The sequence below is a fragment of the Nicotiana tomentosiformis genome, chromosome 12 (assembly GCF_000390325.3).
Source record: "Nicotiana tomentosiformis chromosome 12, ASM39032v3, whole genome shotgun sequence".
Taxonomy (NCBI): Eukaryota; Viridiplantae; Streptophyta; class Magnoliopsida; order Solanales; family Solanaceae; genus Nicotiana; species Nicotiana tomentosiformis.
This window is the reverse complement of record NC_090823.1, coordinates 45,227,938-45,253,722: the sequence shown is the minus strand read 5'-3', so window position 1 is coordinate 45,253,722 and position 25,785 is coordinate 45,227,938. Positions and strand designations below refer to the sequence as shown.

The window sequence follows — 25,785 nt, the reverse complement described above, 5'->3', positions numbered from 1 at the left end:
GACACTATCCAAGTGTTCAACGATCTGCTAACAAGTCTTATGCATATGAATATATATATGAAGGCTATGCATTTCTACACAAGTCTAGGATGTCGATACATGCCCAAAACTCAATCTTCCATTATAACCCAGTACTCTTACATGTACCAACACAAGTTTCATTCTCTCATTACAACCGTGCAAATCAATGCACTCAACACACGATCCATGTTTCTAATACAAGTTGAAACACCTAATCATTACCGGGTACAAGGTCCACGTACTGAACTCTGCCAGTGAATCACATGCATATATGAAATGCGTCATATAACATATGTAAATGATACGCATGAAGATGTGTAAATATACATAAAGACACACCCAGCACAAGATCCACGAGCTTGACACAAGTCCATGTGTCCAATACTAAGTACTATTCCAAGTGCCTATGCTCTCAGGACCCAAAGTAGCATGGGTAATCACCTGACTTCGAAGAAACATCTCCATATCCAAGCATCAACACAAGAACCCAATGACATGAGAACATATTGTGTCATATCGATATCGTAACAATCCGCACGCCAGGTACTTCATGCCAAAATCATCTCAATATCAATCCGCTCATAATTTTCTACTATCATAATTATATCAATCTGTATGCGACTCCCAATTCTAAGAATGTATGCATATTCTTTAGAGATAATAATTTAGAAGAACAAGAACATAAATAAATAATAATGTGGGAATGTATGTATGTACACATGAGATGATCGCTAAGCATGGTGAATATATGTATGTAATGTATGACTACATCTCCAACATGTATCCCATCATACAAATAACCTACAATTCCGAATGTAGCATCAACACTACAAAAAAACGGTCAAATTGCGGAAGTTATTTTTACAAATTATAGCGGTTAGTAACTCCCGCAATTTGTTGTTGCAGCAATTCACAAAACTCCCGCAAGAAGGCTCGCCACAATCAATTTACAGTAGTTCTGCCGCGACTGTCATAATTAATTAGCAGCAGTTAATTTTGGGCAATTCAACCCCCGCAAATTGATGATTTAATTATTTAAAAAAATTATATTCTTTAAAAGTTCCAGCAGTCTGAACCTACGCAACATAAGAAATAGTTATTTAATAATACAAAAATTACCGGCGGTCAAAACCCACGCAATTCATTGAACGTATTAATTATTTTTACTGTATTTTTTACAAATATTGAACTTTAAATATTATCTATTAATGAACCTGTACACACCATAATCTAACCAAAAAAGATATATATATATACACACTAAGAAATATCAACATATTTAGCATCAAGAAATTATTACTTTCATATATAAAGTAATTCAGTAGTTTTCAAACTAAATTTTAACATAAAACATTCACTCTAACCACTGTAACATTCGTTCCAACCACGTAATTACATTGTCATAATTAGTTATCTAATTCAATTACAAAGAACTTCAATTGTTGTCACTTGGATTACTGCCATCGGAAGATCTTCTTGCGTACATGGGTTATAGGGATCCACTAGCTGCATTTCTTGGCTGCAAATAAAATAAAATAATAAGATCTTTTGAATGCTAATAATAGCTTGAGCTATTTCTTGAATAAAAATCTGATCTTTACCAATTCCAAGCTTTACTCTCTAGTCAAAATTTCTAAACACCTGATACTAGGAATTCAGGAGTACACATACATAACTATAGAAAGTGTCAATAGAAATAAAGTACAATCAATCCACTAAAGAAGGCTGGAGAAAGATGATCTTTAGTTTTTGTTTATATGAGTTGCTCCACATGTAGATAATATCAATTGAAAAATAAATAAGAAGTTTATTTATCATTGTAGGTGGACAAGCAAAGAACCACGCAAATTGTTCTGGTATTGTCCCTTTTTTCTAGTATTGTCCCTTCTTGCCGGGGACAACGCCTAATCCTAAGTACCTTACCTTTCCAGAGAACTCTTTTCGGCGAAACTTCAGACTCATCCACCATGCTTTGGCTCAAATCAAGCTCAATTATTTCCTAAATAATATTTGTCCCAACATTAATAAATAACTAAATGCACACTAAAACAAGCAAAAGGTAATTGTTGCTGAAATACATCAAGACAGACACTTTAAAAGTATAAAATACATCTAAATACAAAAGCAATACCAAAAACAAACTTCATTCTTATACGTCTAATTAACTAAATTTTGATTAAGAAAAGCTGATTATACAGCTCCTTAACTGAAGCTTAGTTTAATGAGCAACATTTTCTTATAGAACAAAATTCACAACAGACATGTTTGGTTTCAGAAACTTTCTGGAAACCAAACTCCAAAGGCAACTGCTTTCACAAGTCTTTACACTCAATCAAACAATCACTATAAATAATAGAATAGTCAAGTTATGTTGTATTTGTGACCATTTTAAAACACAATTTGGTACTTTTGACACACACAATTATAATAAATCAGACAGATACATATATTCGATTTCATACCTAAAAAGGAAAAATAACCTTCAATAATCACAAAGATAAAGAAGAAACTTACACATATCTCCTTTGCTGCCTCATGCACATATGTTCCATCTTGTTTCTAATGAGTATCAATATTAAGTTGTGCTCGTCCAGGCCTTCGTCCAGTCTCAACCATCTATAAATAAATTAACCATCAGAATAACCTAATTATTAGGAATAGTTTCATAAGTTAGTTTAATAATTAAAGTAAAATAATATGAATTAACATCTTTTATCATTTCAGCCCTTCTTCTGGAGTTAGGTTTGGAGCCACCTATATGTGTAAATGTTTGTTTCTTTCGAATTTCAGTATTCCTTTTGCACATTTCCTTACAAAAAAAAAATACTTGAAAGTCAATCACACATATAACTAAATATAATCAAACATACTAGTTGAAGTAATTAAGTAAATACCAAAGTTGTTTCTTTAAAACGGTAATAAACAAATGAAGTCCACTGATCCCGTGAAATTCCAGCCGGAATATTTTCCATAATCTGAGCTTTACTTTTGAGTGGATCATAGAATGCTCTCCACAAGTTTAGCCTATTTGCACTCCACTTTTTTCAAATAGAATTATAAACATAACACCGTGCAACTGACTCGACTGTCTTAAAATAAAACCGTTACTTCAAGAATAAAATATTGGTTAGCTTATTTGCTACAAGCAAATATGAAGTCCAACGATAAAATAGACGTTTAGTAGAAAGAATTAGAGCTTGTACCTATACAATTCGATCAAATACATGGTCGAAGTATGATATAGATAAATCTAACCATTTCTCAAAGTGAATTGGAAATAAGGAGCAGTCAGTTTTTCAACTTAAAGCTGAAGAAAACTATTATGAACAATATTAGCCAAAGATTATAGCACTTGAATATCAGAAGGCAAAAAAGGACAAGCACTCAAGGAGAGAGGGACTTTTAGCAGAGGAGGAAGAAGAAGAAGAAGAGGAGGAGGAGGAGGAAGAAGAAGAAGAAGAAGAAGAAAGTTTACCTATACCATCTACAGTCCAATGTTACATTGACTCACGTTCAATACGCTTTCTAGATGGTGCAGGATGTGATGCGACCTGAACTGACAAAGTCGGTTGTGATACGGCCTGAAACGACGAAGTAGGCTGTGATACGGCCTGGAAGGACAAAGTAGGCTGTGATCTGCCAACACTTGGTCTTTCGCATATCTATAATTAACAAAAGATAAGAAAATCATATAAAAGCTGAGCTATAATCAATATATACTGAGAACAGTAAAATAAATACAGCATGAAATAGGAACAAGTCACCAAAAAATAGAATATCTTATAATCACTTCAACATATGATATAAACATTGAACTATCATAGATGAAACAAAGCCTCACTGAAAAAACAAGAATAAAGTCTGAGGCACAGACTGATAGTGATTTTATTTATCAAAAAAACACAACTAAAATAAAAATGCATCGCTATATCTATCCAGACATATGCTCCTCTATTGCAATTTGGATATTTTCATTATCAACATAAAACAATTGTTCAAAATTGTTGTTGGTATCGTTCATTTCCCCATACATAACCCAAGTGACATAATTTTGAGGGAATGGTTTGCAGACCAAATGATCAAATACTATATCTTTAGTCTACCACTTTGTAAAACCACATTTAGGACATGGACATTTTATTCTATCTCTTATAGCTCCATTCTTAAATGCAAATTCTAGAAATTGATTCAAACCAAGCAAATATTCTGGTGTGTTCCTTGCCATTCTAATCCAAGATTTATCCATTAAAAAACTAGATTAGTGTGAAACAATATCACCTACAAGATTTTTAAAGCTATAAGATTAGAGACATATTTTAACACTTTTATAAGACAATAAAAAGTAAAGGCAATGTTCTATTAATTATCTAGCCTGATAAGACCAACTGAGAATGCTACAACAAGCTACCTTATTTTTCCTTGATTGACTACATTACAGTAAGCATTTTGCATTAAACAGGAAGCTCGTCGACGCAATTACTAAATTAAATGACAAATGCAAACAGTAATAGAAACACAAAAGTTTACAAACAAATAATCAATCATTTTCTGGAAGCGGTGAAAAGAAAATAAATCAAGCACGATAAGATTAGTAGAGTTCAAATAGATGTTATCATATTCTAATCAGTTACATAGCTTAGATAAATATTCATTTTTTTCCTGAAAGAAAACTTTAATATCAATAGCATAATTAGACTGATTTCTTGACGAGTAAGAATTTCAATCCTAACAATAATATAGTAATGCTAAAAAAATCATATAGCTAAAACCAAGAAAGAGAAACACTAAAACTTCATACTTAGTTTATACAAAAATATCCACTTGACTAATTAACAAAGTGAAAAAAAACTAGAGCATCATCACAAAACTAAAATTATACATACTTGCGCCTAGGTATCTGCCATAAACATGCATGTAAGAATCAAGTACAATGCAGGTTATAAATTAGGCATACCAGTGCAGTAATTAAAGAAATAATAGAGAAAAAGCTTTCCAAAACTGAGAAACACAGAGGCTAATCAATTTGTTAGTATAGTATATTTACATTACAAAACATGAAAAAAAAAAAGAAACAGAAAACAAAAATACATTAGGATATAGAGGCAATAAAACATATTGCATGCCTAAAAATTCTAGGTTTATTGAGAAATCAAGCTAATAAACTGCATAAACTCAACATAGAAATCCCAAATCAACCAAAAAACTCTAAATAAATGGAGAAACCCCAAATCGAACCGAGAATACCCAAATTAACATAAAAACAAAGTGAAAACCCACATGAAATTTACAAAACACAAAAATACCAGATTACACAAAACCGGAATTGGAGAAGATGAAAGATAAATTACAAATAAACTAAAGAATAAATTACTGTGATTGGGAGAACTTGAATGCTATGCTCTTTCAGTACTGTAAGAGAGAGGCGGGGAGACAAGAGAGAGAGATAGGAGGGTATGAGACGCCTGGCGCTCTTTTTGGGTTAGGTCTAAAGGTTTTGGGGGGGAGGGGGGATGAGGGAAAATAAAAATATAGTGGGAAAATTAGAAGTCTGTCGCTCTTTTTCTTTTAATGTAGCTGAGGTTCTAGACCCTTCAAATTATAACTAATTGCATCAGCTAGAGAAAGTCCCACAATTTGAAATAATTTGCGGGAGTTAGCAGTGACCGCCGCTAATTAACTGCCACTATTTGACCATTTTTTGTAGTGCAAAAGCAAGACATGGTCTCTAATAGAAATAGAAAAGCTTAAGTAGTCATACAAAAGTTCAAGGCATATCACACGAATAACATGCGCGGACATGTGTTTATAATATTAATTGTGACTATGGATAAATCAAGTACACCAACAATCTTAAGAATAGCTCATCATACCCAAAATAAGGTATCATTAACCTAAACATTATCTCTAGCATCGTTGATTGTGCTTACGTAGTCATTCGATAGAGTAAAACATAGAATACGTAGAACACACAATCAAACAAGGTATAAAGTAATCTAGAATCTACCCTGAGCATGAAGAACTATGGCACATGCATATACGTTCGTCACCACGCATATAGATCACCCCATGTAGCAAAAAATATAATTTATTAGGAAACATTCTCTCTAACAAAAGCTAGGCAAGACACTTACCTTATCCGGCTAGTCATCAACCCCAAATTGATCCAAAACCTCGTTCTTTACCTCTAATCATGTAAATGTACAACAAACAACATCTAAGGAAGTTAAACAATGCTATAGGAAGCGATCCCAATCAATAAAGCTTAGAGCTTTGAAGAATTTTTAAAAAGTCAACAAAAGACAAACTGACCGACATGCCCTAAATCCGAAACCAATACAAAGTCTCGATGACCCATAACCTACCAAGTCCAAATATGTGATTAGATTCCAAATTCGAGTCCAAACAAATACTCAAAACCTCAAAATATACTCTCTTAAGCTATAGTCAAAACCCCAAATTCTACTTTAAAATTCCATGTTATAGGTATAGAAATCCATGGGGAATCAAGATATATGATGAAAATCAAGTAGAAATTACTTACCCTCAAAATATGGATAAAATCCATCTCCAATGTCGCCTACTCGCTATCTCTAAAATGCAAAATAGTGAAAATGAGCATTTCCCAAAATTCTAGACATAAAATATCCCTAACAGCATTTCCTTAATTGCGATTGCGACCCCAAAATCATGCAATCGCGATGCATAAACTAGCAGTGCCTCTACTCCCTTCTATGTGAATGTGAAAGAGACCTTGCGATCGTGATGGCCAATTGGCCACTCCTTTATGCAAACGCGAGCATCCTCACGGGAACACGAAAGCCAAGCTACCATGGCCAGACTTCTTCTTACGCTATCGTGGTCCACCACACATGATCACGATTGCGCAACACACCCCTGGCCTAACTCCTCTTCATGATCGCAGCACTCCCTATGCAATCGTGATGTACCATTTTCGGATCTCCTCTGTGATTTTATTATGATCGTGATTAAAAATATCCTCCCCCAGAACAGTGGCAGCAAGTTTCGCGATCGCGATTAATACCTTAGCACCAGAAAACCATCAATCTTAAAGTGGTTCAAAATGATCCGGAACAACCCTGAAAATTCACTCGAGCCACTCAGAACCGTATCCAACCATTCTAACAAGTTCATATACCTTATTCAAATCCAAAGTCTCAAAGCACGAATAACAACATCAAAATCAAGAATTCCGCATCAAACCAAAATCTTCAATCTTTTTTAAGTTCAAAATTCCAACTTTCGACTAGAAATGCCAAATCAAACCAAGCCACCAGAGGCCCGAACAAAGAATATATACAATTTAAGGTCATCATACAAACATATTGGAACCTTCAAATCATCAATCCGGAGCTGTTACTATAAAAGTCAAACCTTGGTCGGCTCTTCCAACTTAAATCTTCCAAAACAAAAATTACTCTTCCTAACCACTCCAGAACTGCTCGAATCAAAACCAACTATACTCACAAGTCATAGTACAACATATAAAGATCCTCAAGTACTCAAATTATGGAAAAAATGCTATAACTCAAAATGACCGGTCAGTCATTACAGTCCCCCCCACTTAAACATACATTCATCCTTGAACGTGCCAAGAGTCATTCCCAAGCTGTCAAATACTTTCATAAACTCATCATATTCGTAACCATGAGAGATCTCATGACACCTCAATCCATATAAATTAACACAATACAGACTGAAAAACCTCCCTTAAACCTTATCTCAAAAACGTGCACTCGTCTCAAATAAATCCTTGTTACAAGCCTTCACACACTACTAATGATGAATGAAACCTGTAGAAACTCGTAATCAACCATCATATCATCAAGCCATTGATTCCTCTTGTTTGGGAAGAACCATTGCATGTTTTAGGCTGCTTAAACTTCGTCCATAATTCCAAGTCCATAAACTTCATCTCTTATAGTGCAAGCTTCTCAACTAATAAGTCATTCTAAATTCCATATGGAACCTCAAGAAACATGGTTTGCATCATATAAGAAGTATCCCAAATATAACAAATCTGTAGAAAAGCAATTTATCTTCCAATGACTTCTCGTATCTGTTGAATCCTACCTTAACAAGTCGAGGAGTAGTTATAAAACTCATTCTATCTGCCCATCAGGTAACAATTAAGAAAACTCAACAAAACTCAAATGAAACACCTGCTATAACCGCCACAATCACATAGTGAGCCGCCATTCTACAAATCTGATGGTAAAAAGTATCCCATTAACTATAACTCTTCCGGATGACACACCTAATAGTAGGCATCCAAACTGATACCACATTCCTCTGAAGTAGGTAATAAGCCTTCCATTAACCAATAGCGACCCATTCTAGCTTTTACTCATGAACACACAAGAGATCACTAAACCACTAGCCTCAACTGCGAATATACACATGCAACCCGTTACCAATCCAAATACCAATTACATCACTCGTGATAATCTATTACCACATGGAACCCAATGAATCGAATACGAATATCCTTCAATCTCTATGGTCTTTACTTAACTTATCTATATCCCAACACACCAAAATAATGCCAACAATCTCTTAAACTATACTCGTCAAACCAAGATCTCTGGGAAGAATATACCACTATGCCTAAGCTGATCACAACACACAAAATACCCTAAACCACAAGCTCAAACAAGCACAAACATTCTCAAGTCACCCACCGTAGATGCCTACAACCAACTATCCGACTGTTTACACATTTTCACTTGAAACAAACATAGAGACAGTCCCACTCTTAGAAATCCAATCATTGTACCCCAGAAGTGCAAGATTACTCATCCTAGTAACTCTCATATGCCTACCCATACAAAACTATGAAGTCACACTCGCAGCATCTTGAAAACGTGCATATCCATAGATCCTTCCATGTTATGCAGCTAAAATCTGAACCTTAATGTTGGAACATCATATAATTTTTATAGCACTTAGTCATCATAGACCCCATTTGTAAGCACCCTCTACAGTATATTCCCTTTCTTGGTATCATGACATAAAATCCCAACCAAGGGGTGATGATGACGCCTAACACCTCTTGCTAGGAAACTAACACTTAACAACAGTAAGAGATATGAAACTAACATGTAACTGCATAATATCATAAATGAAAGTAAGGCTCAAAAGTTACATAACTAGTTTAAACTAGTACAAGCGTCTAATAACCTCCTAGGACTTGTGTCACTGAGTACATGAGCTACTAAGAGTACCCAACATAAAGGCTAAAATAAAATATAATACTGTCTGATACAAGAAATAATAGTAAAGATAGTGAAGGTGACTCTAGTGTCTGCGAATGGGTATGCAGTACTACCTCGAGTCTCCCTGAAGTACAAGCTATGCACCCATTTGAATACTACCGGGACCCATTCCTGAATCTGCACAAGAAGTGCTGAAATATTTTATGAGTATACCCGAACCAATGTACTCAGTATGTATCGAGCTTAACCTTGACGAAGTAGTGATGAGGCTATGACAAGATACTTACCAGATAAACCTGTATTATAAGGAATAGAAATAGCAAGAGAAATAACAATAATAATAACAAGATTAAAGGCGGATAATAGTAAAAGTATTCAATAAAAGAAGTAACAACCACGTGTCTCGAATAAAACAGCCAAAGCCTTTCTCAACAGCTCAAATCAATGGGGATAAAATGATATCCGAGAACAACATAGCCAAAACCAAAATAGAGGACAATAACACAAGTCACACAAAAAAATTCATACATATATGTTGTGGCGCACAACCTGATCCAATAGAAAAACTATTATGGCAGTGAACCAATCCTCATGGACATATTTTTTCAGCGAGCAACCCGTCCTATCATAAAAATATTGTTGCGGCAACTCAATCCAACATACCAATTTATATGGAAACACCCAACAAGCAACCAATCATGGTAAAATTCATAATATAACTTAAAAGAGGAAGAGCACGCATAATTCACCAAGGAACAATGAACACAAACAAAGTGTGATAGACAATCTAATATCCAAGAGCTAGCCTCACACATATATCCTAACAAAGACTCCAACAAGTTATTAACATGTGAACAATCAAGTATTCACACAATCCAACATAGCATAGGAGAATAATATTTGTAGTGAGTAAAGGGATAAAGCAAGTAAATACATGTAATAAGTAAAGGCATGAAACATGTAAAGACATGTAATACGTAAAGGCATGAAACAAGCAAAGGCCAGTAACAAGTAAATGCATTTAACAAGTAAATGCATGAAATAAGTAAAATGTACAAGTAAAGGCATGAAATAAACTCATTTTTCCCGCATTCTTTAACCCATGACAATATATATATACTCATCACCTTGCATCTATACTTCCCCCAACGTGCATAACACGTAGAAAATAGACCCAATTACATCCTAATTCCCTCAAGTGCAGGTTAACCATGATATTTATCTCTTCTGGAACAAATCAATAATCCAAAACTGCTTTCCCATTAGACCTCCAAACAACTTGAATCTAGCCAAATAGTGCTCAAACAATCCAAAATAAGCTTAAGGAACCCTCCTTATACTAAAAATATTCGATCTTTAACATATTTGGAAATGTGAACCAAAAGTCAACCAGGCCCACTTGGTGGAATCAGAAATTAAGACTAAATACCTACTACCAATCCATCCTCGAGTCTAAATATGTATTTTATTTTGAGATACAACCTAAAGTCGTGGTCTAAATCTATAAAATTCAAAATATTAAGTTACAACCTAAAAACCCGATTTCTACTGTTAGAAATCATAGATTTAGTATAATGACTAGCCGGTCATTTTGTGTATTTAAGCCCCATTCCACTATTTGATGCTTCTCTTGTTTGTGTGTTTTTTATGACTTGTGGGGATCTTTGGTTCGATTTCGGGAAGTTTTGGAGTTAATTAGGACACTTAGTTTCATTGTAGGGAGCTTAAGTTGTAAGAGTTGATCAAGGTTTGACTTTTAATTAGATAAACTAGGATTGGTAATTTGATGGTTACAATAGGTTCGTATGGTAATTTTGGACTTAGGAGTATGTCCGAATTTGTATTTGGAGGTTCCTATGATGTTTTGGCTCCAATTGTCGAATGTTGGGAAGTTGAATGTTTGGAAGGTTCATAGATTCGATCGGGTATTAACTTTGATAAAATCAAGTTCTGATGGTTATTTTGGGTTTGGAATAGGTTCTTTCAGTCATTTGGACTTGTGTGCAAAGTTTGTATATAATCCGGATTGGTTTGGCATGAATCAGACGCTTCATTTGAAGCGTAGAAACTTATGAACTTAAGAGAAGTACAATTTGTTGTTTGATCGTCGATTCATAGATATGATGTTATCGTATGTGTTTGGAGGCTTTCTATAGGTCCATATAGTTATTATGGGCTCGTCGGTGTGATGGGATGGGGTCGCGCGTGGCTCGGGCAAGTTTCCGACCACCCGAAGCTTGTTTGAGGTTTTAGATTTTCTGCTGGTGTTTGGTGCGCTTCGCGATCGTGGAGGGTTATTTTGGAAGAATCTAGTTTTGTTCTTCGCGTTCATGAGCTATAGGTTGCATTCACAGTTGTTGTGGTAGTTTGGCCTTTGTGTTCGCGACTCTAGGATCGCGTTAGTGTACTAGAGAGGCAGAATAGGGGGATAGACTAAGTCAGCCTTCGCGATCGCGGGGTCAGGGTGGCGTTCGCTATAGGTTGCATTCACAGTGGTTGTGGAAATTTTGAATTCGTGTTCACGACTCTAGGGTCGCGTTAGTGCACCGGAGATGAAGACTAGGGGATAGACCACTACTAAAAATTCGACAAAAACCATCCAAAAAAATCGACCAAAGTAGGTCAGTAATGGCCAATAACCATCCAAAACGCGACCATTAACGTGTGGTTAGTATTTTGAAGGTCGGAAGGGAATACCGACCAAAGTTGGTTGGAAATTACCGACCAACTTTGGTCGGTAAATTAAATTCAAAAAACAAATAACCGAATAAACCGACCAAAGTTGGTTAATATTTTCCGACCAAAGTCGGTCGGTATTTTAATTATGTAATTAAAAATACACCATCCGGGAATCGAACTAGGGTGTGTACTGTGGCAGGATACTATTCTACCACTAGACCATTGGTGCATTTTATTTTAAAACTGTCTTTTATTTTATTTATACTCTTTAATTGTATTTTTGCACAAAAATAACCGACCAATGTCGGTCGGTTTTATTAAAAACAAAAATTACCGATCGAATTTGGTTGGTTTTTTAAAATGATCGGCCGATTGCGGTCGGTTTTCTTAATAATAATTTTAATTTATTTTAAATGAAAACCCGACCAAAGTTGGTCGGTTTCTTAAAAAATAAATTTCGCGGGACTCAAAAATAGTTTCCCGTATTTTTTAGCCAAATAAAACCGACCAAAGTTGGCCGGTTTCGTAAAAACAAAATTAAAAAATAAAATATTTTGAAAAACCGACCGACATTGGTCAGTTTTTGGCCGATATTTTGACCGACCAAAATTGGCCGGAAGACCGCGATCGCTTTTTGCTGAATTTCTAATAGTGGACTAAGTTAGCCTTCGCGATCGCGGGGTCATAGTGGCGTTCACATAGGCTTGGGACACCTGTGCATCGCATTCGCGTGGAACTAACCGCTTTCGTGAAGGGTATATTTGGGCAGTGTAGGATTGTGCTTTGCGAATGCGAGGCTTGTGCCGTGTTCGTGAAGGGTAGTGTTGGGCAGACCCATTTAAGTTCTAATTTCAAGATTTCAGCCCATTCTCTCTTATTTTGAACCCTAAACTTGGAGAGGGATGATTTTTGAAAGAAACTTTCAAACAAGACTTTAGGGTAAGTAATTTATACTAATTTTTGGTATTATTTCTACTAATTTTTAAAAATTGAGGATTTGATGTTCGATTTAGACTTGGTTTTGAAATCTAATCATATATTTGAACTCGCAGGGTTATGCGTAGTAGGTATGTATCCCTTAAATCAATTTTGACCATGCGGGCCCGGTGTGACTTTTGTGGACTTTTTGGGAATTGAATAAAGATCGATGTTTTATTGTTTGGAATTGATTCCCATGGCTTTGTTTGTTAATATTGAGTTCTTTTTGGCTAAAATTGAGCCGTTCAGAAGCGGATTTGATAGGCAAGGGATTTTTTAATTCTCGGGCAATTGAGGTCCGTATCTTGCCTAAACTTTGTTTGAGGGTAATTTCCTTATTGGCTATGATATTATAGGTATGGGGGGTGAGACACATGCAAGGTGACGAGCACACTTGCATACACCATGGTTATTCATTATTCGAGTAGACCATAGGCTATTATGTTCCTTGTCTTGCTATCTTACCTCGTTATTTCCATATTTTCTCCACTTGTATGACTACGTGAGTTATTATTCATGTTAGATATCATGTCTAGGCTATGCGCTTGTCTGTTTGAGACATGATAGATCTATTTATGCTATGTTGAGCTATTTGCCATAATTGTAGTCATATTTTAAGTCACGATATCATATTCGCATATTATATCCCTGGTCTATGCACTCTATATATGTTATCTCACATGTTGTTAGTGTCCTTATTTTTGTGACATGGGTTTGTTCTGAGTTGTGGTACATTGGTATATTCTGTGTGATATTCTTGGTTATGGGTAGTGTGAGACTTGAGCATATTGAGAATTGAGTTGATTGATGATTGATCTTAGGCCTTTGAGCCGTGTTGTTATTGATTGTGAGGAGATGTTTGTGTCGAGGCCCCATATTGGGCTTAGTGGCATTTATTGCTGAGTGTGATATTGATTGTGTGGGGAAACTGCGTCAGGCTCTATATTTGGCTGAGTAATATAGATTGTTGACTTTTGATCCGATCAACGCTTGGGCTAGGATCCGTTCCTCCGGACTCAGGTATTATCCTGTGAGTGCAGGAACTTGATATATACTTAGTAAGGGGATTGTTCAACGCAACCCTATAGAGCTGAGAGTGAGTGTATGTGATGATTTAGGGGCTTCGAGCCAGTCAATGTTAGTGTGCTAAGCGTATGATTGAGGGGTATTTTGCCAGGTACTATGTATGTGCTAAGGTTGCATTACTTGATGATTAAATTATGATGTTGTTTATTTTGGTGTAAATACTTGTCATGCAGGCGTAGATTTATATTTTCCTCATGCTATTCAATATTTGATGCCTCTAATTTCAATGCCTTGACTGTTATATTTGGGAAGCATGCTGATTTTCCTCCTATTGTGATGGAGACAAACTTGATATTATTGAGCTGCTCTTCCTTTGTGGTTATTATGCTATTATTGCCATTGTTGGTTGTTGGAAGTGTGTATTAGACCCTACCAAAATCGTCACTGCTTTCAGCCCGAGGGTAGACTTGCTACTTATTGAGTATATGAGGTTGGTTGTACTCATACTACACTCATCACTTCATGTGCAGATCCAGGGATTGCTAATTGTGGTAGCTTCTAGTGAGGTAGATCCAGATTATTTCAAAGATTTCAAGGTAGCACTAATATTCCGTTCACAGGACTTGGAGTCTCTTTCCTTATTTCATGTTATTACTGTTTTGTCTTGCGAACAGTATTGTCTTTGACACCGACCTTATATTTACATATTCTATAGAGCCCATGTACTTGATTACATCAGGTTTTAAGATGGTTTCTAGTAGTAGCGCTATTTTGACTTTAGTTATTCACATTATTCTATTTTGAGACAATTTAATACTGTTATTTAAATTTATTTATGCGCATTGGATTTTAGCTTGCCTAGCAAGTGGTGTTAGGAGCCATCGCAGTTCCAATGGGATTTTGGGTCGTGACAAGTTTGTATCAGAGCATTATTGGTCTTAGGTCTCACGAGTCATGAGAAAATCTAGTAAAGACTTGCGTATCGGTATGGAGACGTCTGTACTTATCTTCAAGAGGCTCGAGGTATATTAGGAAAACTTTTCTTTCTTTCATCCTCTGTCATGACGATTTGTCTATCCCTAAGTCTGAATCTTTGCTTTTCTATTCTTCACAGATGGTGAGGACGCATTCATCTGGTTTAGCTAAGCAAATGCTTGTCCCCCAAGCTAGGGCCGAGAGAGGCTGAGCCCGGTAGAGGTAAGGGTGGAGCACACACCGCAACTAGAACCCCTACTCGAGCAACTACCGTAGAGCCAGCAACAACTCCTATTGAGGAGCAGGTTCATGATTATAGGTACTCGCTCAGTTTCCCTAGAGTATACTTGCTGCACCAGCTGTTCAGGAGGCTTTGCTTCATATTTGGTTTGTTCGAGAGTTTGTCTCAGGCCAGGGCATTTACCATTGTTGCAACTATTTTCTAGGCAGGGGCATGAGCGCAAATTCCAGCTACTCATACCCCAGAGCAGATGGCCCATGGTTATTCGACCCCCAAAGTTTACCAGTTGGGGGAGTTCAACAAACTATGCCGCACAACCCGAGGAGAAGGCCAGCTGTATGAGTTGGGAAGGCCAGCAGGATCACATCCTCTTACTTGGGCTCAATTCTCCAGAGTCTTTATGTAGCAGTTTGTGCCTCACACCAGGAGAGAGGAGTTGAGGAGGCAGTTTGAGCACCTTCAGCAGGGTTAGATGTCATCACTGATTACATGATGATATTTATGGAGTTGTCCAGTCTTGCTACTATTTTGATTCCAACTGAGGAGGAGAGAATGCAGAGATTCATTGATGTTCTTCACCATAGTACTCGCCTTGATATGGCTAGAGAGTCAGAGATCGGGACTTCATATTGCCAGGTTGTGGAGATTGTGCATCGTATTGAGCGCATTTGCTGTCAGACTAGGGAGTTGATGCATTGTAGGGACAAATGGTCCCAACATTCAAGTAGCTTCAATGGTGCCTCGTGTGGAGGCCAAGGTCTATTTGGGAGAGGTCATCCTAACATGTCCATTTATCATTCACCACCACCCAGTCAAGGAGCTTCTATGCATTCTTTATTCAGTGCATAACTAGCGCAAAGTGCTCATGGAGCTCCATCTATTCAGGGTTCATCGATACTGGTTCTTTTGGTGGACATTCTGGTTCACAGGGTCTGATTCAGGCCCCATAGTCATTTCCAGTTATAGGTCGCTATTAGTTTGGAGAGTTAGGGCATGTCAGGAGATATCACCCCTTTTTTCTTAGAGGTTTAGGGCAGCATGGAGGTCAGACTATGATTCCTGCATCTGCTGCTACACCATCTACCCATCCAGCTTGGGTGGAGGTCATGGAAGTAGTGGTCGTCCTAGAGAGGGGAGCTCAGTCAAATGGAGATCAGACGAGGTGCTATCGGGAGGACCAATACTGTTGTTTCTGATGCTATTAAAGGTATTATTTCTGTGTTCCATAGAGATGCTTCGGTATAGTTTTTTCCGGGCTCTGCTTATTCATATGTGTCATCATACTTTACTTCTTCTCTGAATATGCCACATGATTCACTTTCTACCATGTTCATGTATCTACACTGTTTAGGGATTCCTGTAAGGTCCCGTAAAATTTTACCTAAAACCCGAGGTTCCGTGGTGGCGAGGTAGGCTAATATGTTTGGTAGAAAAAGACATTTCTGCAGCCCACTATACGGCTGCAGAATCACTCTACGGGCCATAGAATGGCCACAGAGTGAAGCAGAAACTTGAGCAAAATTTGTGGGCCATTATGCGGCCGCAAAATTGCTTTACGGGCCGCAGATTACATCGCAGGATCGACATGATGAATTTTGGGAGGAGATTATACGGTCTGCTTTGTGACCGTAGAATCGATTTGCGGACCGCCGAATGGCCGCATACCCAAGTAGCGGTGCCCAGTTTTGGAGGGCCATTTCGCGGCACATTTCATGGACCGCAGAAGCATTATGCGGTCGCATGTTTCAGAACTTCATTTTTTAGTTTTTATAACCCGACCCCATTTCGTTATATAGACTCTATGGACCGTTTCTTAAGTAAGAACCTGACATTTTGAGAGTGAAAAAGTGCTCTAGAGAGGGAGAGAGTTCCCCAACCAATTGTTCCTCAATTCTTACTCATAATTTGGAAGATTAACAAGGAAGACACATTAGGTCTTCATCCTAGAGGTAAGATTCTACACCCTAACCCTCAATTTCGAAATTTAACTAAAAATAGGTAATTAGTAAGGAAATTCTTGGGTATCAGAGTTGTCCCTATTGCATGCATGTGTTATCTAGGTTGTAGGAAGATTATTGGGCTAAAAATGATAGATAGGGGGTGGATGATGGAATCCACTATAGTAGGGCCTTGAAACCTTAATGTACACCTAGTGTTTGATAAAACACGCAAATGAGCTGGAACCATGATCATCTTCCTAATTTTTGGTTCAATTTGTTATATTTCTGAAATAGATCAAAGTTGCTAAGGTTTCCGAAACAATTTAGAGTTTAAGGAAGCTCAAGTGAGGTATGTTGGCTAAACTCTTCCCTTAGAATTGAACCCCACAATGTCATTGTAAGTCCCAAGTTACTCATTATGAATCGATTATTCCGAGTAAACTTTGTGTCAAAAGACTTTTGTGTTCAATATGTATTCCCAATGCTCTTGTTACGTTGTACTACTATTTGGTAATGTGTTCAAAGTATTGGTTGCTTAGCTAAATTATATGGCCTCAAGTTGCATTTCAAATAATAGCTAATGCCAATTATGTATGAAATCTCAATGCACTTTAGACTCTTGTTTGCTCATATGTGTGCTTAGTGTCTCGAACGTAAATGCCTTGTTGTTGAAAATCCATGATGATTGTTGAAAGTGAAAGGTGAGCACGAAATATAAAATATGAAATAAGGACAACATGCCACATATTAAGGGGATATTACAATTGTGTACCACTAGTGGCAATGAAATAAAAATATGTGAAAGAGGTATGAAATGGGATGATTGATAAAAAGGATGATATCACGGATGAGACGGCCTAGCCGATTAGGTCATGATCGGACACCATGCCGCACACATGGTGGTGATTGTGTTGGAAATTGAAATTGAAATTGTGATTGTGGTTGATGTCTCGTATGAGATGGCCTAACCGATCGGGTCGTGATCGGATGCCATGCCGTATACATGGTGGTGACTGTGTTAGAAATCGTAATCAAAATTGTAAACGGTGGCATATTGGTACTAAAGGTCTCCTAACTTAAAATATGGAAATCACTTGAAACCTTGTCTTGTTCCTAACTTGATGTTTTGGGTATTGTTTGAGACTCCCATTGATTTTATGGTTATTCATTCCTGTTTTATCATTCATTCTATTGAGAGGGTGCTTAGTCATTCACACTAGTACTATTCCACATGTACTAATGTCCCTTTTGCCGGGGGCACTAGATATTAAATGGATGCAGGTGGTTCCACAGCAAGCGGCTTTGATCGTTAATAGCGGTACACCCTCTCCCCAGCTGACTTGGTGAGCCCCACCTCATTCGGGGTCGTATATCTTTTTTCCTTATGTATTATGTTTTGAGGTAATAGCCAGGGCCATGTTGCTGGCACTATCATCGTACTCTTTTGTATCTATTAGAGGCTTCGTAGACATTGTGTGGGTGGTATGTCGGTGTTGGTAAAGTCAAACTAGTAATTTTGGTAATTGCATCACACGTTCCACATCAAACTATGAAAGTGTATGTATTCTGAAACTTAAAGATTATGCAACTGTTGATAATGAATTGGTGTTGTTGTTCACATGAATCACCTCACTGTCTAATTAATGAAACAGATCTTCTCTTTATTCATGAGTGATTTCAGGTAGAAGGTATTGTACATGCTTGATCGGCCAGGTTATCTTGGTTGAGCGTCGGTCGCGCTCCCTGAGGTCGAGGCGTGACAAACTTGGTATTAGAGCCTAAGGTTTTAAAGTGTCCTAGGATGTCTCGGAGCCGTGTCTAGTAGAGTCCTTCTTATCGATATGTTGTTAACCATATCTATAATTAGGAGGCTAGTTGGACATTTAGGAATAATACCCTTCTTTGATGTTCTTCATCGTGCGATAAAGCTGATTGTTCGATTGTTCCTCCTTTAACTCGTGCATTGCTCTAACTTTCAGTAAATGGCGCCTAGGAAGAAAGCAAGAAATGGCCAAGGAGCCGATGTTACCTCAAGAATGGCAGTTGATTCTATCATTGATGATGCGGGTGAACACCTGAGGGGTGAGGATATTCCCCCAATTACTACACTGTCTGGTTCTACTATTCTTGCTCAGGCTACACTAGTTCCTACACCTGATGAGGGTGCAATGAATCCTCCAACTGATATTCCGATTCCACCTCTAGCCCTAACATCCGGTCCCGGTGTTTCTGATGGGGATCTTAGGGGAGACATACAAATGTTGGCTCATATAGTGGCTTCCTAGGCCAAAAGGTCAAATGTTGCACCCACTTCTGCTAGTCAGCAAGGGGACTCTACTGGTTCTAGGATGAACATGTTTCTTCAGTTAGATCCTCCAATGTTCATGGGTACTGATCCCGAGGAGGAGCCCCAGGATTTTGTCGATGAGTTGCACAAGACCCTCAGAGTTATGTGTGCTACTGAGATAGAGGGAGTTTAGTTAGCCTCCTACCACCTGGCAGGGGTGGCCTATTCTTGGTTTGAGATGTGGGAGGACTCCCGTGAGGAGGGGAGCCCTCCGGCGAGGTGGAGTGAGATTGCCGACGCTTTCATGGGTCATTTCTTGCTTGCCAAGACTAAGGAAACCCGTGATGTTGATTTTGAGAACCAAGAACAAGGTAGCAAGAGTGTGTGGGAGTACCATACGGAGTTCACGCACTTTTCCAAGTATGATATTCACATGATGCCCACTATGGGGGATAGAGTGCACCGGTTTGTGCAGGGCCTTAGCCTCTTAGTTATCAATTAGGTCGCCACAGCTGCCTTGAATTCTGATATGAACTATGGTAAAATTGTGGCATTTTTTCAAGCTATAAAGAATCATAAGTTGAAGAACAGAATGGAGCGAGAGGGAAGCAGTAAGACCCGGTCCACGGGTAACTTGGATGGTTCTTCTGGTGGTGGTGGCAGGACAACATTCAGGGGAGGGTCATTAGTGCCATCCAAGTCTTTTGCTCAGTCTTCAGTCAGTGCACCGCCATCGGGGCCTAGTCAATAGTAATGGAGTCATTTTAGGCCCGGTCAGGGCAACAAGGGATCCTACCAGCAGGGTCGGTCTGGTGGGAGATTCCAGCAGCAGCGGAGGCACCCATGCCCTAGGTGTGGGAAGATGCACTTAGGAATGTATTACATGGACCTACCCATATGCTACGGGTGCGGATTGAGGGGTCACATTCAGAGGGATTACCGTTCGCAAGGGTATGGGCAGGGGTACAACACAACCAACCAGTTCTACAGCTACTTTGTCCGCAACACCTCCTCCGGCCCGATGTGCTCCAGCACCCGCAGGGCGTGGTGTAGCTAGGGGTGGTACGTAGTGTTCGGGATGACGTAGCCATTTCTATGCTATGAGCGGTCGCTAGAGTGCAGAGGCTTCTCCAGATGTTGTCACAAGTATATTGACTGTCCAATCTCATGATGTGTATGCTCTTATTGATCCCGGTTCCACTTTGTCCTATGTTACTCCCTATGTTGCTATGGAACTTGGGATGGAACTGGAACAACTCCATGAGCCGTTCTCTCTATCTACTCCAATTGGTGAGTCTATTGTGGCCGCGTGAGTGCATAGGGATTGTATTGTCACTGTGTGGTCGAGACACTATGGCCGATCTCATTGAATTGGGGATGGTCGATTTGATGTAATAATAGGGATGGATTGGCTTTATTCATGTTTCGCTAAGCTTGACTGTCGCACCAGAACCGTTAGGTTTGAATTTCTAACTGAGTCAGTGATTGAATGGAAGGGGGATAATGTGGTTCCGAAGGGTAGGTTTATTTCATACCTTAAGGCCACAAAGATGATTAACAAGGGGTGTATCTACCATTTGGTCCAGGTTACGGACACCGATGTTGAGGCACATACACTTGAGTTCGTGCCTGTTGTGAATGAATTTTGAAAGGTCTTTCCGGATGAGCTCCCTAGGATCCCGCCAGACAAGGAGATTCATTTTGGGATTGATGTGATGCCAGGCATGCAGCCTATATCTATTCCACCCTACAGAATGGTACGAGTAGAATTGAAAGACCTAAAAGAACAATTGAAAGATTTGTTAGAGAAGGGTTTCATCCGGCCGAGTGTGTCACCTTGGGCGCACCAGTTCTATTTGTAAGAAAGAAGGATGGGTTGCTAAGAATGTATATTGACTATCTTCAGCGCAACAAGGTTACAATCAAAAATAATTACCCACTGCCAAGGATAGATAACTTGTTTGATCAATTGAAGGGTGCTAAGTACTTCTCCAAGATCGATTTAAGATCCGGGTATCACCAATTGAAGATCAAGGAGTAGGATATTCCGAAAACAGCTTTCAGGACCCGGTATGGGCACTTTGAATTTCTGGTAATGTCTTTCGGGCTAACAAATGCCCCCACAGCTTTCATTGATCTTATGAATCGGATCTTCAAACCTTTCCTCGACTCCTTCGTGATTATGTTTATTGACGATATTCTTATTTATTCGCGGAATCGGGAGGACCATGCCGATCATCTCAGGGCAGTTTTGCAAACTCTCTATCAACACCAGTTATATGTGAAGTTTTTGAAATGTGAATTTTGGCTTGAATCTATTACGTTCTTGGGTCATGTTGTCTCTAGAGAAGGAATTGGGGTGGACCCCCAGAAAATTTCAGCCGTGAAGAATTGGACTAGACCTACTACTCTAATAGAGATTCGCAGTTTCTTGGGCTTAGTTGGATATTACAGGAAATTTGTGGAGGGGTTCTCCATTCTTGCCTCTCCGTTGACTAAATTGACGTAGAAGGTGGTTAAATTCCAATGGTCAGATTCTTGTGAAAGGAGCTTCCAAGAGTTGAAATCAAGATTAACTATGGCACCGATGTTGACTCTACCAGAGGGTACGAATGGGTTTGTGGTATATTGCAATGCTTCAAGGATCGGACTTGGGTGTGTATTAATGCAACATGGCAAGGTGATAGCGTATGCTTCTAGGCAACTCAAGAATCATGAAAAGAACTATCCAACACATGACTTAGAGCTTGCAGCGGTGGTCTTTGCATTGAAAATTTGCCATCATTATTTGTATAGGGTCCATGTGGATGTATTCATGGACCATAAGAGCCTTCAATATATTTTCAAACAGAATGAATTGAATTTGAGGCAGATAAGATGGCTTGAATTACTCAAGGATTATGACATTGACATCCTGTATCACCCGGGGAAGGCCAATGTTGTGGCGGATGCTCTTAGCCAAAAATCTATGGGTAGTTTGGCTCACTTGGAGGCATGATTGTGCAAAATAGGGCTGAATCGTCGCTTGTGGTGGAAGTCAAGGAGAAGCAATTTAACGATCCATTGTTGCTACAGTTGAAGGAGGGGATTGAAAAACATAAGACCATGGCCTTTTCTCTTGGCTTGGATGATGGTACACTAAGGTACCAAGGGCGACTATGTGTTCCAAATGTGGATGATCTCCGGGAAAGAATCATGACCGAGTCTCATACTTCTAGGTATTTCATTCACCTGGGCTCTACGAAGATGTGCCATGATCTTAGAGAAGTCTATTGGTGGAACGGTATGAAGAGGAACGTAGCGGACTTTGTGGCAAGATGTCCAAATTGTCAGCAAGTGAATGTCGAACACCAAAGGCCCGGTGGGTTGGCGCAGAACATAGAAATTCTAATGTGGAAGTGGGAAATTATTAACATGGACTTTGTGGTAGGACTACCTCGCATTCCTAGCAAATTTGACTCGATTTGGGTGATTGTGGATCGGCTCACAAAGTTAGCACACTTCTTGCCAGTTAAATCTACCGATACAGTGGAACAATATGCTCAGTTGTGTATCAAGGAAATAGTCAGGTTGCTTGACAGTCTAGTTTCTATCATTTCGGATCGAGGGGAACAGTTCACGGTTAAGTTTTGGAAGAAGTTTCAGCAACGTTTGGGTACTCAGGTGAATCTTAGTAAAGCCTTTCACCTGCAGACTGACGGACAGGCAAAGCGGACTATTCAAATGCTTGAGGATATGTGCGCGCTTGTGTTCTTGACTTTAAGGGTAGCTGAACGATCATTTGTCACTCATATAATTTGCCTACAACAACAATTACAATGCTAGTATTCAGATGGCAGCATTTGAGGCTTTATATAATAGGAGATGTAGATCTCCCATTGGGTGGTTCATGATTAGGGAAGCAGAATTAATAAGACCAAACCTCGTACACCAGGCCATGGAGAAGGTTAAGGTCATTAAGGATCGGTTGAAAACTTCTCAGAGTAGTCAAAAGTCCTATTCGGACGTTCGTCGCAGAGATTTGGAGTTCAAAGAAGATGATTGGGTATTCTTGAATGTTTCCCCCATGAAGGGTATAATGCGGTTTGGTAAGAAAGGGAAATTGAGTCCGAGGTATGTCGGGCCGTACTGAATCATTCATAGGATTGGTCAGGTAGCGTACAAGCTTGAGCTAACACCTGAGATATTATTAGTGCACCCGGTATTCCATGTGTTTATGTTGAAGAAGGTGGTTAGAGATTCATCGGTTATTGTGCCAGTAGAGACTATTGACGTTAATGAAGAACTGACCTATGAAGAAATTTCAGTTGCCATTTTGATAGGCAAGTCTGGAAGCTAAGAAAGAAAGAAATTGCCTCCGTGGAAGTGTTATGGTGAAACCAGCAGGTTGAGGAGGCCACATGGGAGGCCGAGGAAGAAATGAAAAATAAGTACCCTTATTTGTTTGAATAGTTATGTAATAGTTTCTATGAAATTACTTCTTATGAACTGTGTATCACTTGTACAGATTATTCTCAGGATATTTCCTTTCTGGTAATATATTACTTATGAGGCCACGGTTGGTGTTTTTTCATATTATGTTGTATAGTTGGATTATGTACATGCTGTTAGGATTATTTTCTGGGATTCTCTAACAGGTTGATAGGCCCAGTTACAAAAGAAACTATGCCGAACGTTTTGGGAATTTGGGGAGTTAGTAAAAACTTGGGACTGCGAGTGTGTGTGAAGTAGCAGCTGGTTCATGTTGAGTACTAATGATGGATTTAGACCCTCATCCGAGAACGAATGATCTTAAGTGGGGGAGGATGTAAGGCCCCATAAAATATCACCTAAAACCCGAGGTTCCATGGTGGCGAGGTAGGCTAATATATATGGTGATGGTAGAACCTCTTCACGGCGAGCTTGCTCGCCGTAGTACAGACTTTTTGGGTCGAACAGTACGCTAGGGAGTTAAAGGAAAATATTGGCAGAGAAAGACATTTCTGCAGCCCACTATGCGGCCACGAAATGGCTGCAGAGTGAAGCAGAAACTTGAGCAAAATTTGTGGGCCATTATGCGGCCACAAAATTACTTTGCGAGCCGCATATTACATCGCAGGATTGACATGAGGAATTCCAGGAGGAGATTCTGCGATCGGCTTTGCGACCGTAGAATCGATATGCGGACCACAGAACGGCCACATACCAAAGCAGTGGTATCCAGTTCCGGAGGGCCATTTCGTGGCTCATTTCGCGGACCGCAGAAGCATTATACGGTGGCATATGCGACCACATATTGTGTTTTGGAGATTCATTTATTTGGTTTTTATAGCCCGACCCCATTTCATTATATAGACTCTATGGATTGTTTCTTAAGTAAGAACCTGACATTTTGAGAGTGAGAAAGTGCCTTAGAGAGGGGGAGAGTTACTAAACCAATTATTCCTCAATTCTTACTCAAATCTTGGAAGATTAACAAGGAAAACATACAAGGTCTTCATCCTAGAGGTAAGATTCTACACCCTAACCCTCAATTTCGAAATTTAACTAAAAATAGGTAATTAGTAAGGCAATTCTTGGGTATGGGAGTTGTCCCATTTGCATGCGTGTGTTATCTAGGGGTGTAGGAAGATTACTGGGCTAAAAATGGTAGATAACGGGTGGATGATGGAATCCACCATAGTAGGGCCTTGAATCCTTAATGCACACCTAGTGTTTCATAAAACGCTCAAATGAGCCGAAACCATTATCATCTTCCTAATTTTTGGTTCAATTTGTTGTATTCTGAAATAGATCGAAGTTGCTAAGATTTTCGGAACATTTTATAGTTTAAGGAAGCTCAAGTGAGGTATGTTGGCTAAACTCTTCCCTTAGAACTGAACCCCACAATGTCATTGTAAGTCCCAAGTTACTCATTATGAATTCCAAATTCCTAATTTTTGGTTCATTTTGTGTTCAATATGTATTCCTAATTCCCTTGTTAAGTTGTACTACTATTTGGTAATGTGTTCAAAGTATTGGTTGCTTAGCTAAATGTTATGGCCTAAAGTTGCGTTTCAAATGATAGCTAATGCCAATTGTGTAAGAAATCTCAATGCACTTAAGACTCTTGTGTTCTCACATGTAGGCTTAGTGTCTTGAACGTAAATGCCTTGTTGTTGAAAATCCGTGATGATGGTTGAAAGTGAAAAGGTGGGCATGAAATACAAAATATGAAATACGGCCAACACGCCACATAAAAAGGGGATATTACAATTGTGACCACTAGTGCCAAAGAAATAAAAAGATGTGAAAGAGGTATTAAATGGGATGATTGATAGAAAAAGGATGATGTCTCAGATAAGGCGGCCTAGCTGATCGGGTCGTGATCGGATGCCATGTCACACACATGGTGGTGATTGTGTTGGAAATTAAAATTGAAATTAT

The 25,785-nt window shown here is 38.8% G+C and overlaps 1 long non-coding RNA gene across 4 annotated transcripts; it reads right to left on the bottom strand.

Moving 5' to 3' along the window:
• Positions 1-1,372: 1,372 nt before the first annotated feature.
• LOC104092941 (uncharacterized) lies at positions 1,373-3,346 on the bottom strand. Of its 4 annotated transcripts, XR_011412620.1 has the most exons (6): positions 3,225-3,346; positions 2,916-3,128; positions 2,729-2,830; positions 2,536-2,628; positions 1,945-2,020; positions 1,373-1,540 (listed from the first exon to the last, which is right to left on the bottom strand). It is a non-coding gene; the product is annotated as an uncharacterized lncRNA (long non-coding RNA). The 4 variants fall into 4 exon arrangements; XR_011412621.1 differs by lacking the exon at positions 1,945-2,020 and having other exon boundaries at positions 1,377-1,535; positions 3,225-3,345; XR_004506182.2 differs by lacking the exon at positions 1,945-2,020 and having other exon boundaries at positions 1,378-1,540; positions 3,225-3,345.
• Positions 3,347-25,785: the final 22,439 nt, after the last annotated feature.